This window comes from Cupressus sempervirens, chromosome 2 (genome assembly GCF_028749045.1).
Source record: "Cupressus sempervirens isolate cs-2001-9-10 chromosome 2, ASM2874904v1, whole genome shotgun sequence".
Lineage (NCBI taxonomy): Eukaryota > Viridiplantae > Streptophyta > Pinopsida > Cupressales > Cupressaceae > Cupressus > Cupressus sempervirens.
The window spans coordinates 657249448-657262418 of NC_143119.1; the positions used below are offsets into that span (position 1 = coordinate 657249448).

Sequence of the window (12971 nt, forward strand, 5' to 3'; positions counted from 1 at the left end):
CTTCTTATATTTTCATATCATCAAATTTTCCTCTTTGACTTTTTGCCTTGGCTCTTAGCACATTCTTGTCTCCTCCATAGATTTTCTGTAGAGCATCCCACATTTCTTTAGCATCAACACATTCTTTGATGTCATCAAACTCTGAATAGTTTAGGGTAGATGCAATCTCCAACATTGCCTGATTGTGTTCTTTTTTTTCTTTCAATTGTCGTGCAGTAAGGGCTCCAATCACTTCCACATATTCAGTGGTCATAGTTGACTGTGCAAAATCTCCAAGTCCACCTAGATGTAGCTTCATCAAACTTTTCCATGCAAGAAAGTTTTCCTTTTTTAGCTTGGGCACCTCCTTTCTGTACATCTTTATCTTTAGCTTCAAGTACCTTCAAACTTTTCCTCACAAGAACTAAGAGCTTTAATACCAATTGTTGGAATAATTTAGAATAATTGAGAGGGGGGATGAATTAGTTGTCTAAGGTCCAAATGTACAGATAAAACATTTCAGTACTTAACAAGTATATGTGCATGCATTGATTAGGTCATCCAATATCTCAAACCTTTGTATATTATTGTCATCGGTCAAATGAACTTTGTAGAAATGTAAAAATGAAAGGCCACAAATTCAATCACACAATTTGACACAAGGATTTAATGTGGAAACCTAATTTGGGAAAAACCAACAGTAACATGCTACCAATTTTCACTCTTTTGAAGTGTGTTCTCTGAGGAGCCAACCTTGTTAAAGGTTACAATACACACTGTTAAGTGTGACCTTGATTAAAGGATTTAAATCACCCTATTAAAAGTGATCCTTGTTAGATAAATTTGAACATTCCATTAGAATGTCATCTAATTAAAGGATTTACTCGTGCCTATCAAGTCAACCTTAATCCAAAGGATTTATCCAGTCTAATACAATTTCTAGAAAGTAACAATAGGACTTGATCTAATAATAAAACAACTCACTTTAAAATTTTAGATCTCTCATTCATCTCTTCATTCTACTTGGCATTTATTCCTCTTCATCTCTAATTGCTTGTTCACCCTTCAAGCTTTCACCTCCTTAAGCCTTCTTGCTTAGTATGCCAACTGTAGGTTTATTCCTTCGGCCACCATATGAAGCAATAGCTCAAGATTCCTTCTCTTTCTTGCTCATACTTTGCTTTTGGCCTTCTATCTCCTTAAATAGAGAATTTTGATATTTTTCCACTTAATCATAATCATCTATCTTAGGGTTAGGTTAGATCCATCAAATCCTCCCTTCTTTCCATTATGTTCCCTCTAGAAACTTCTCTTGCAATCCTCCTCAAATTTGACTTCAAATGGTTTATCTTGAATTTTTTGTGACCATCTCATCATACTTATCTTCAACATGCTTCACATAATTCAAGAAATCAACTTATGTTGGCTCAGATTCATCAAAACTTCATCAAACTCTTTATGTTGTCACTTGGCAATAACATGTCACTCAACAATTTTTGACTTTTGATTCTTAGTCAACGATAGGTTGCTCGGCATGAGCTAAGTCTTGCTTGATCAATACTGCCATCTCTAACGCTCAATACAAACTAATTTTGTTGATGCTCGACACATACTAAACTTTGCTCGGCCTCAACTAAATGCTCAGCTTACATTGTTTTCTCAGTCAGGCTTGATAAAAAAGTTCTTATTTTATAATCTTCTTCTTGTATTTGCTTCAATATTCTTTCATTGTAGCCTTAAGTAGATAAACAATACATTATATCATCAAAGTCTTACTTGGTCTTAGTGGTCCTTTTATACACCATATAACTCAACCTTTCTCTAGGTACTCTTGTTATCCTTTCTTTTCAAATCCTCTTCATCAATCAATCAAATGATAGCATTTTGACCAAAGCTAGCAATTCTCTTACCAACAAGTAGTAGGTTTGATATCAGTAAAAAAATAAATTTTTTTCCCATGATAGGTTTCGTACTACAACAATCTTCTTTTTCAATAGCCTCAACAAGGTACAATTATGGGTTCAAATCATGGTTCTCATTATGGGAAAATTCAAGCCAGGCATCATCCAGATTGTCTTCAATGTGAGCAGGTGTAGTTGCCAATCCAAAGAAGAAACCCCCATCTTCTTCTGCAATACAACAAAAAAATTCAAGATGCATTGAGAAGAATACATCTCCAATAAAAATTTAAATTACAACATCCAATTAAGGAAACTTATTTTTGAGTGAAATTTAAGGTTAAGTAGTAGGGTCTAATTACAATCTGTATCCCATTTGGATATACAATCCTTAAGGATAGATTGCTCTTTCCAAACCCCTTTTGGATATACAATCCTTAAGGACTGATTGCTCTTTCTAGACCCCTTTTGAAAATACAACCCTTAAGGATAGGTCCTAGACAAATTGACTAGGATGACACACAAAACCCTATTAGAATTTCAATGCCATCTTTCGTGGTGTCTTTTTTTTGTGTGATTCAAAGTAAAATAGACAATCTTATTGGAACTAAGTAATCACCTCCCCCCCCCCCCCCCCTCTAATGTCTCTCTTATATTAATGTTAGATTCGATAAGGGCTTAAGTTACTTGGCAGCCTGATGTTTCCTTCTGTATTTCTCTTTGATAAGACCATACTATAGATTGGATCTACTTTACTGTAAGCATGAGTTTTCATCATACACTCACTAAAGTGAGGGTTAAATGTATAGTCCTAAAATGTTACCGCCCATTAAATTATAAGCTCTAGGACAAATTAGGCACCATTTTAGTGCTCTTCTTTATCTTGGATGTATTTGCACTTTATTTTCCCACTTATTTGTATGCTTTTCTTCCAAATTTCAAATGCTTATTGAAACCTCACACATTAACCTTAGAATAAACATTGTCATGTATAGGTCAACCTAGGGTGACTTATATAATGAGGTATTAATTTTAAATTGTTTTGGGGCCTGATGAAAATTATTTTCATTTTCTCACTTTGTGGATTTGACCTTCATAAAAAATAACTTTGAAATAACTATAAAATGAGGCCTCTTCTTCTCATTTTCATATCCATGTTTAGTGAGTTGTAAGCAATCAATCTACAAGAAAGCTATTGAACATTTAAGGAGTTCAAGAAAGAGAGCATTCATTCCATCCATCCATCAAATATTGAAGCATTTCCTTCTATTATATCTAGCTTATACCTTGAGAATAAAAGGAGTTGGCCATCAAGGGAGGTGATCTACATCATTCATTCTTCTTCCTTGTTCATAACGAGCATTCATACATCCATGATCTATGAATTTAGAAAGTGTCGATCAATTACATAAGTAAAGACATCCTATATTCTACAATCCTATATTTAACAAACATACAAGCAAGACATCTTTGTGGTGCAAGAGATCTAAATCCATCTGCAAGGGTTTGACAAGAAAGGTATACTTACATTTATCTTTACATGTTTTACTTGTTTCATTTAAAGGTTAATTCCTATATAGGGGCTTAACTAAGGCAAACCCCTTTCCACAAATAAATTTCTCTATCTCTTATATGCAAGTGTAGATTCACATAATTTTAGATCCAAAATTGTAGATCCAAAGATAAAATTTTAATCTTAGTCCCAAGACCTCTATTTTTAGCCCTCTCAGTTAGGTCACCCTAAGTCCAATTATATCGTTATAGGTCACCCCAAGTCAACCTATTCCTGGCATCTTGATATTTTCATAGTAGAAGTTGTAGCTCTTAGATTTCCAGATCTCGGTTTATTTCTAGTTTTGACATTGTTTGACAAGGTTTCTACATATCTAAATTTACATCCTTTATTAAGCCTCAAGGTGAGTTCTTCCTCTTTTATCTTCCTTATATAGCACTTATTTTGGTACAGTAGATCTAATCTCCTGGTGTTATATAAGTGTTTTCCTTACTTTCCATATACATTTACATACATTAAATGGAAAAGAGCTCCCATCCATATCCTAGAATTAACACTTTGTCTTAGGTTGTGGATTTTTCATTAACACCTCTACATCTATTCAGTTGTGTTGAGATGTTTTTCACCTAGAAGGGGTTTTAATTTTGGGAGTCCCTTGTTCTCTTTTTTGAATGTGTAGTGGTAAAGTGGGAATCTACCATTGATAACCATATTTCACCATATACGTTATTTATAGCCATATTTAAAATTTATATGTCCTCATATCTATAATATTTGAAAATGATCTACAGATTCCCCAATATGGTAAGTTCTACCTAAATTATCCCTCTATTTATAATATTGTTAGATTTCTTCAACTTGCATATTTCAACATACTTTAGTCTTTGAAAAAAGTGTTGAACTATGCATATTTCCTTAATGGTTTTTGTTGTTACAATTGATTTTATTTTGATAAAAAATCATCTTATATTTACCATACACATTACATAAAGGTGTCAAGTGTAACAACAACTTAAAATAATAGTCATCTCAGACCACCTAGAGGAAATCAAAACTTAAAACTATGTGCATAGCATACTTAAAACATGGTTTTAGCCATAAATGTTACCCAAAAACTTCAACTCTTTCAAGCAAGTATTGTAGGTGCCTCTCGTGTCATTTGGGTGGGTGTACAAATGAAAATAACTATTTAGATGCCGCATGTGCTCCAAAAGGGTTTCCCTTCAAATACATTTATATTTAAACATGGAAAAACATAACTACATATTGTAAATTAGGTGCAGATACCACATGCCTTGGTCTTGTGGATACATGGTATGTAGGCAGCTTGAAAGGTGAAGGAAGCCTCTATTGTGCAGGTGTATGAGATATCAATTGGTCATTTTTTTCATGTGAGAAAATTTCTTACCTTAGTGTGCCCCTAGTCCCTCACATAGTTACCCCTACAACTTTCTTGCATGACTTTGCATTCTCTATTATCACATTTTCTTGTAGGTTTAATAAAAGTGGTCAGTCAAGTTGGGAATGGGATGATTCCCACAACCAAATGGAACACATCAATAATTCAAAACATTTATTAATAACCCTTTACTTCTTACTTTTTCTTCCAAATAACAAACTATCTTTTCTTGAAAACTTTGATACAAACATTAATAAAATGTAATGTACATGTGAATCTCATTGTTCTACTTCAAATGACTTCTCCCACACATTCTTTATTGGTGGTGATTAAAGCTTGAGTTGGACATTGCTATAGTAATAATCAGTTGGATGATAAATCTGGTGGTTGTCCAACATTAGTATGTTGGTTATATTATGTTGATTTTTCCTTTAGTAATTTCTATATCTTTACTCTGATGCAATTGCTAATTATTTTATTAATTTAGTCTTTCTTTAGAACCCTCTTTACATTCACTCTTATTAATTGTTAATTATTTTATTGACCCCTTTCGATCCATATTTCCAACTTTCACTTCACTCTATTTGATATTTTATGAAATATTGTATATGAAAAAGTTTTGTTCACCATCAATTTATTGTTTCCAATTTGTTTGAATGCTTTTGTCGATTATTTAATATATGTTTACATATTCATAATCAATTTTTTTAGAATATTTGTAAAAATATATATTGCAACTTATACATTTATCATCTAAAACCCATGGATTGTATATAATAATCTTAGAGATACCTAAGAAAACAAGCCCATCATAGAGAAAAAGTCAAATGGAGAAATTATTTTCTATTTACCAAGAGGCTACTAAGGTTGAAAATAAAGTCTCCAACGAGGTTGGAGATGAGAAAGGCAATATAAAGCATTAGAATAGAAGTAAGACCTACAAGATCTACTTGTTCTTAAGTTTTTAAACTTATCAATATTGTTAGCAAAACCATGTTGACATTGTGAATACATGGGTCTATAACAATTTCGATGAATTCACAACTAGGTTGGTTAAATTTATGTGGTATAAGCATGAAGTTCAAACCATTAGTACATGGGGTATTTAGATGGTCAATATATATTTTCCTCCTTAACGTATTGCATTTAGCATTTATATTATTTGAGGATACAATGGCTGTTACCAAATTCAATTGTGCTTCATCTTCTTCTTTCTGCTTTGAGCTAGGCGTATTTTCTTTTTCTATTAGATGTTTTTGGTTTTAGTATTGTTTGTTAATGACTATATTCATTTTTACAAATGTTTCAATGTTAGACAATTTTTTTCTTTTATTGTAACATCATTTTTTGGGTTTACCGTATCATATTCACCTTTTTATATTCTATCTAATTAAATGCCAAATGCACTCTTCAGAAAGCATGTCATGTCTCGCTAATAAGAGCATTATAGCCAAATTAAACAATGCTACCAATTTTTTAGGAATCCTTTACTTGTCAAATGTTGACTTGAAAACATAGAAGCGATTCACATGTGATTTACAAATTTTTGTCAATTCAAAACTATTTTATCTATTACAATCATTATTGATTTTAATTTGTATAATGTAACATAAGGAATATGACATGAAAGTAGAAGAAAATGATTTAGAAGTCTACTATGATTAAGTTTTAGTAACAAAAAGGATACACAAAGATAAGTAGCATACAAATAAATAAGTCATTGTTCATTAGAAGGAAGGGAGAGAGGGAGTTGATAGATGTTTAGATATTCTTATTAATTAACAAAAAAATGTATGAAATGAGTAGAAACTAAACATCAAGGAGTAAAAATTATCACACAAATCAATAATCAATGCAATCTTAAGATATCCTTAATAATAATATTTGACTATACTAAGACTATTGTGTGATATTTCTTACCCTTCCTTAAATTCACATTTAATTTTTTTTTTGAATGACTATTTTTCAAAATAAAGGTTTTTTTATTTTCAAAATACAATGAAACAAAATATAGAACTATTAACATTTTAATATTGTCAATATAATAATATTCTTATAGTAATACTTAGTGCTTCGAGAGCTATGATTATTTCTTTCTATTCATTATTTGATAGCACCCAAATATTAATGTCTCTTAGTCTTTATGTGCTACGAATTGTCAATTATTAGACAGTGTACCAAGATTCCAAAAAAAAAGAACGGTTAGCATATAGACATACTACAACAAACATTTGTATTGAAAAAGCAAGAAATATAGACTCTTAGTGATGTTTACAAGACTAAAGAAGAGCTCTATTCGAGAACAAGTCCTTGCCCTTTATGAAAAGCATAGAAAGAAAAAATATAATGTTCTTTATAAGTGAAAAAGATGGAGGATTATTGTTACTATGAATTGAGGATATTATATTTGCTTTTTGGAATTAATACTTATTAGGCTTAGGTAAATCAAAATCAAAATCAAACTATTTTGTAACACAACCATTGGCCTAATGGATAGTGAGACTACATAAATGATTCATGTACAAATAATAATAAAAGACCAATAATCAAATTGAAGATTTTAAAAACCAAAACAAATGTAGAAAGTACAAATAAATTATATTCCTTATTCTCTTCATTTAACTATAATAAATGCATGCATATATTTCAATATTCATTTAAAAAGAAATATTGACAGTGATCTTTTTTATCTTTCTCAAATTCCTAAACATCATTTTTTTGAAGGATTATCTACATTTTTGTGAAGGATTATCTGCATTAAATGGAGTTGTTTCTTTCTAGTATACAAGTCTAATCTGTCAAATATGGTTTGTGAGTGATAACTAAATTATTTAATAAAATGGGCAAGAAATCTCGTGCTTCAACTCAAGATTTCTATTCATTTCAATGTGTATTCATACAACTTTTGCAACTACTCATTTATTACCTTTCCACTAAGAACTAGGAATTTAACTAGCCTTTCATTCATAACAGTCAACAGTGGCAGGGAAATTTCAACATCTAAAGGAAGATTTTTTCTTACAAATAATGCACGTGCCATACTAAATAAGATAATAAAATTGCAGCATCTTGAACAAAGGCACTAAATATACTTTGAATAACCTTAAAAATTGTAATATCTCAAACTTTTTTGATGAGACAATCACAAATGGATAGTTTATGTTGAATCAATGATTTAAAGCCAACCAATAAACTAGCACAATAGAGTTCGAGTCAGTGATGCATACAATTCCTTCCTCCCACCAGCTGCCCTAAGCTTGCCTTAGAAGGGCATTCAATTGTATATGAGACAAGCAGGCATCTATTCCACTAGCAGTCACAGGTCTTGATCTCTTGGTTTGGCCCTTTAAGAGTTTCTTTCTTTAAGATTTGTTTGAGAGATTTATGTTTTCTTGCTTCATTTTGGTTGTGTTGAGGGGTTTGCCTTCAACGTTATGAGGGCTTATATTTCCAAAAAGAAGACAACTTATATTCTTCTTGTAGAAAATTTGGTTGAGGTGGGAATGTATGTCCAATAATATGAACATATGTAAACATACTTTATTTTCTAATTAGAATGATAAAACATGTGTACATTACAAAAGTCTATTTGTGAATTGTTAAATCTTGGTAGTCTTACTAGCAAAGAAAAATAACTAGTAATAGGAAAAAAATTGCAAATAAAAAACTCATAGGAGGAGGTAATATTAAGACTTATAATAGTGAAAAACTAGGCAATAAACTATTGAACAACATATAAAGGTAAACATAGTACGCAATGGCATTTTCCATTTGACCCTTTAATTAGTTCCCTTTAGTGTTAGTCCTACATCTTCTTCTCTTCAATATAACTATTTCTGTTGATGACATTTGTTAACAATGAATGAGCCAATAACATAATGTTAGCATGTAATTTTGGTAATATATAAAATTTTCATATTTTCTGGTATTTTAAAATGAGGTTTAAAATAAGCTAAAGGAACAATAAACTAGTAAATAGAAAAAAATTATTCAAAGCCTACATCAACTTCTCAAACAACTTCCCAAGTTAGATCTAAATTGAATTACGTCAAAAAAAACCCTCGATTTACAATCCTATAAAATTATAAAATACCTAAAAAATAAATCTCTACCCAAATTATAAACCAAGAATTAAGCATTAACTTACCTACATCTTTTTGTAAATAGGAAGTCTACAAAGTAAGATTGTCTCTCAATAATTACATTATCATCATAGTACCCTTATAGGACTCTTCACTATGTATATCTCTGCAATGGCTTCATCAAAAGCTTGTTTTACTAAAGGAAAAGCTTTGTAGGAACCCACCAATAATAACAAAACAATAATAATATTTCAAAAAATTCATTAAAATGATATAACAATAAAATAAAATAAAGCAAATCTAGAAATTCAAAAATTGAACCATCTTGGAAACACTTTTTAACTTTCTAAGTACTAAGAAAATTGTTCCTTTTTGTGAAGATAATGGTATCCTTTGAATAAATAATTAAAAATTAACCATGTTATGTACAAAAAAAATCACTTAAACTCACCTTTGGTTGAATTTAGAATTTCATATTAGAAAACTTACAAGTTTAGTGCTAAGCCAAACCTGGTAGATTGAGTGGGAAGTAGATTTGTAGCTGCACTATTTGAAGTAGCCTGCAGTATCAAAGTAGTCTCATTAAGCCCATCTAGGAATTGGTTTTCATGTTAAAAAAATAAATTACAAGATTTTTACTTATTTATATGACTAAAAATATATATGTTTATAGGAGTAAGCCTTCAAAAATTGGTCGAAAGCCTCTTTCATTTCATGTCCACTTTTAAATTAAGGACGATATCAGTAGTAATCTTCTTCCCTCACACAATAATTGAATTCAACAACCACTTATGGAAGGCCATGCAGATTTATCTTTATTCTATAATTTTCATAATGATCATCTACAATTCCAACAAATCATTCTTATGGATGAAAAGAAGATAAAATAGAAAAATAAATGTATTCTCGTGAGGTTCTCTACTAAAGTGAAAAATGATACGATAATATTATGCGACACGCTTTTAGTACTTTTTCAAAAAATAATTATAATAGAGATAGGAGATAGATGGAAAAACAAATAAAAAGAGTTTTCAACATAGAACCCAATGGCAAAGATAGTAGAATTGAACAATGTACAATACCTCATTGTTGGATGAAAAGAACAAATAACAACAATAGAACTACATCTTGTAATAAAAGACAATATATTCTTGTGAAGTGGAAGTAGGAATTAAATGATCATCAATTATAGATGAAATATTATTGCATATTTTATACTTTTAGCGAGCTCATCTGTGACTTCCTATTGATACTCTTTGATCCATTTGACATTCTATTCATTATGCTTGGCTTCTTCCTTCTACTTTTTGATGACAACATACACCATGAAGCCCTAATAGCATAAATAAAATTCTTATAAGAAACTTTATCTCCTCTATAGTTAGCCCCGAGTCCAATTCGGCAACATTCTTCATTGCTTGCACCATCTCTACAAAAGCTTCCTACCATATTAAAAAAAAAAAAAAAAAACCTAAAAGCAACTAAACACCAAGCTCTACATTTTGGGGACAAAATGTAGAACAAGATATCCATGGGTGAAGTGTTGCATTTGAAACTTTTCCTCTAACAAAATATTTTTCAATACACAGAATTAAATAAAAGAAATATTATCATAGTGTTTAGTAATTGTAGAACTTATGAGAGACCGGATAATAGTCATGGACATAATTTCAATGCAAGTATTTTTCGTTTCCTAGTTTGGTCCATATATGGTGACCTAAAGAAGAATTTAGAACACCAATTCTCTTTGACACATTAATAGCAAAGAGTTATGTAGAGAAATACATTTATTGATAGTATAGTAGCCAAACTAGAACACATTTTTGTAGTGCCTGCCCCTAAGTCGCATTTTAGTCTTCATTGCCAAACTCTTTTAGGCCAGTTTTATACTTGATGTTTAGTAGCATTACTTTCAGATTATTAGATGTTGTTTTACACTCAATTTATTATATGATGAGATGACTTGGTACTCTATATTTCATGCATGTATGATGATTATTCAATGTTTTCAATTATCAATGATGATTAGTTATATGGTTTATTATCACACGTGCTTTCTTATGGATACTTACCCCATACTGCATGTGTATGGTGTGCGTGTTTGTTTTCTTTATGTATTGTGTTTCTGATGTGGTTAAGGAAGGGAGTCGTAGTCACCTGCTAGTCGGGATCTACACGATGCACCACTTCCTACCATTGTCTGTTTAGCTTAGAATATTGTGTCTGTACATGCGTGAATTTTATGCAGGTATCGGGTATCGACTTCCCTGAATTGCCAGGATGAGCGTACACTATCGCATTATCTCAATGGTAAGAGAGGGGAGATAAACTCTTAAGTCCAAATCCTAAACCCTTTAGCCAATTGTCCTAATTGATAATTAGGACAAGTATCTGAGTTAAGTACCCTCTGAATGCATCAAATGATGTTATTTCGTGATTATAACCCTTTTTGTTTGATTTAGTATGTGTTCTTCTATGATGGGTTTTCATATGTTGCTTTATGAGTCCTTGATGTATTTTCTATTAATTAAGTTTAATTAAAAGGATTAATTAATGATATAATTTAATAGAAAATTATTATGATATTTTAATATTTAATTATATTTAATTAATTGAGAAATTAATTAAATAAAAAGTATTAAATTTGGAAATAAAAGTTTTAAGTATAATTTTAGAATGTGATAATATTTATTTAATTTAATAATAATATATATTTAGAGTTCATTTTTAAATAAATGCTAAATATTATTATTAATTGAATTAATAAATATTTTATCAATTAAAGTTTCTTAAATAAATTAAAAGTGGAAAAGATATTAAATTATTAAAGTTTTCTAGATCACATGATCTAAGCATGAGTTTAAATATAAAAGAAATTAATTAAAACGATTAATTAATGATTTAATTTAATAGAAGATTATTATGACATTTTAATATTTAATTATTTTTTATTTAAATTGAGAAATTAATTAAATGAAAGGAATTAAATTTGGTGATAAAAGTTAAAAGTTTAAATTTAGAACGTGATAATATTTATTTAATTTAATAATAAAATATTTAGAGTTCATTTTTAAATAAATGCTAAATATTATTATTAATTGAATTAATAAATATTTTATTAATTAAGTTTCTAAAATGAATTAAGAAGTGGAAAAGATATTAAATTATTAAAAAGATTCTACATTGCATGATGCGTGCATAAGTTTAAAATAAAAGAAATTAATTAAAAAGATTAATTAATGATTTAATTTAATAGAGAATTATTTTGATATCTTTAATATTTAATTAATTGAGAAATTAATTAAATAAAAGAACTAAATTTGGAGATTAAAGTTCAAAGATCAATTTAGAACAGGATAATATTTATTTAATTTAATAATAATATATTTAGAGTTCATTTTTAAATAAATGCTAAATATTATTGTTAATTAAATTAATTAAATATGTTATCAATTAAGTTCTAAAATAAATTAAAAGTTGAAAGATATTAAATTATTAAGAATTCTAGATCGCATGATCTAAGCATGAGTTTAAATATGAGAATTAAATTAAAAGATTAAATAATAGAAAATAATAATGTTATTTTAATTTCATAAAGTGCACATGAGATTAAAGTAATAAATTAATTTAAAATAGAAGTCAAGTGGATTATTAAATAAAGTTATTTTATAATTCAACTTAATGTGCATGAAAGATGAATGCAAAATAAAAGAAAAGATAATAAAGGTTAATTTGGGAGTTAACTGAGTTATGCAATGAGTCTTCTCGGGTGAACGCACAATTAGTGCCTCGATTTGAGGAGAATTTGCTTATCACAACTTTGGGGGTTCATTTTTGAGGGACACGAATTGGGACACGAATTTGGACAAGGAATTTGGGGAAGACAGAAATTTTGGGAGACAACTTTTGGAAGCAAATTTCAGAAGGCAAATTCTAAAGAAGATTTTCAGAAGAAGGTTATTGAAGAGGAGCGAATTCTCTTACAGTTTTTGGAGATTGCATAATAGCATCAGGTTGAGGTAGGGTCTTGTGTTTGATTACGGGTTGAATTATGCAATTTGATAATCTTGTCTTCTTCGTGCTTGTGGATTATCAATCTG

General features: G+C 29.7%; 1 pseudogene; it reads right to left on the reverse strand.

Annotated features, from left to right (window-relative positions):
* Positions 1-1992: 1992 nt before the first annotated feature.
* Positions 1993-10298, reverse strand: LOC149575088 (14-3-3 protein 7-like; annotated as a pseudogene).
* Positions 10299-12971: the final 2673 nt, after the last annotated feature.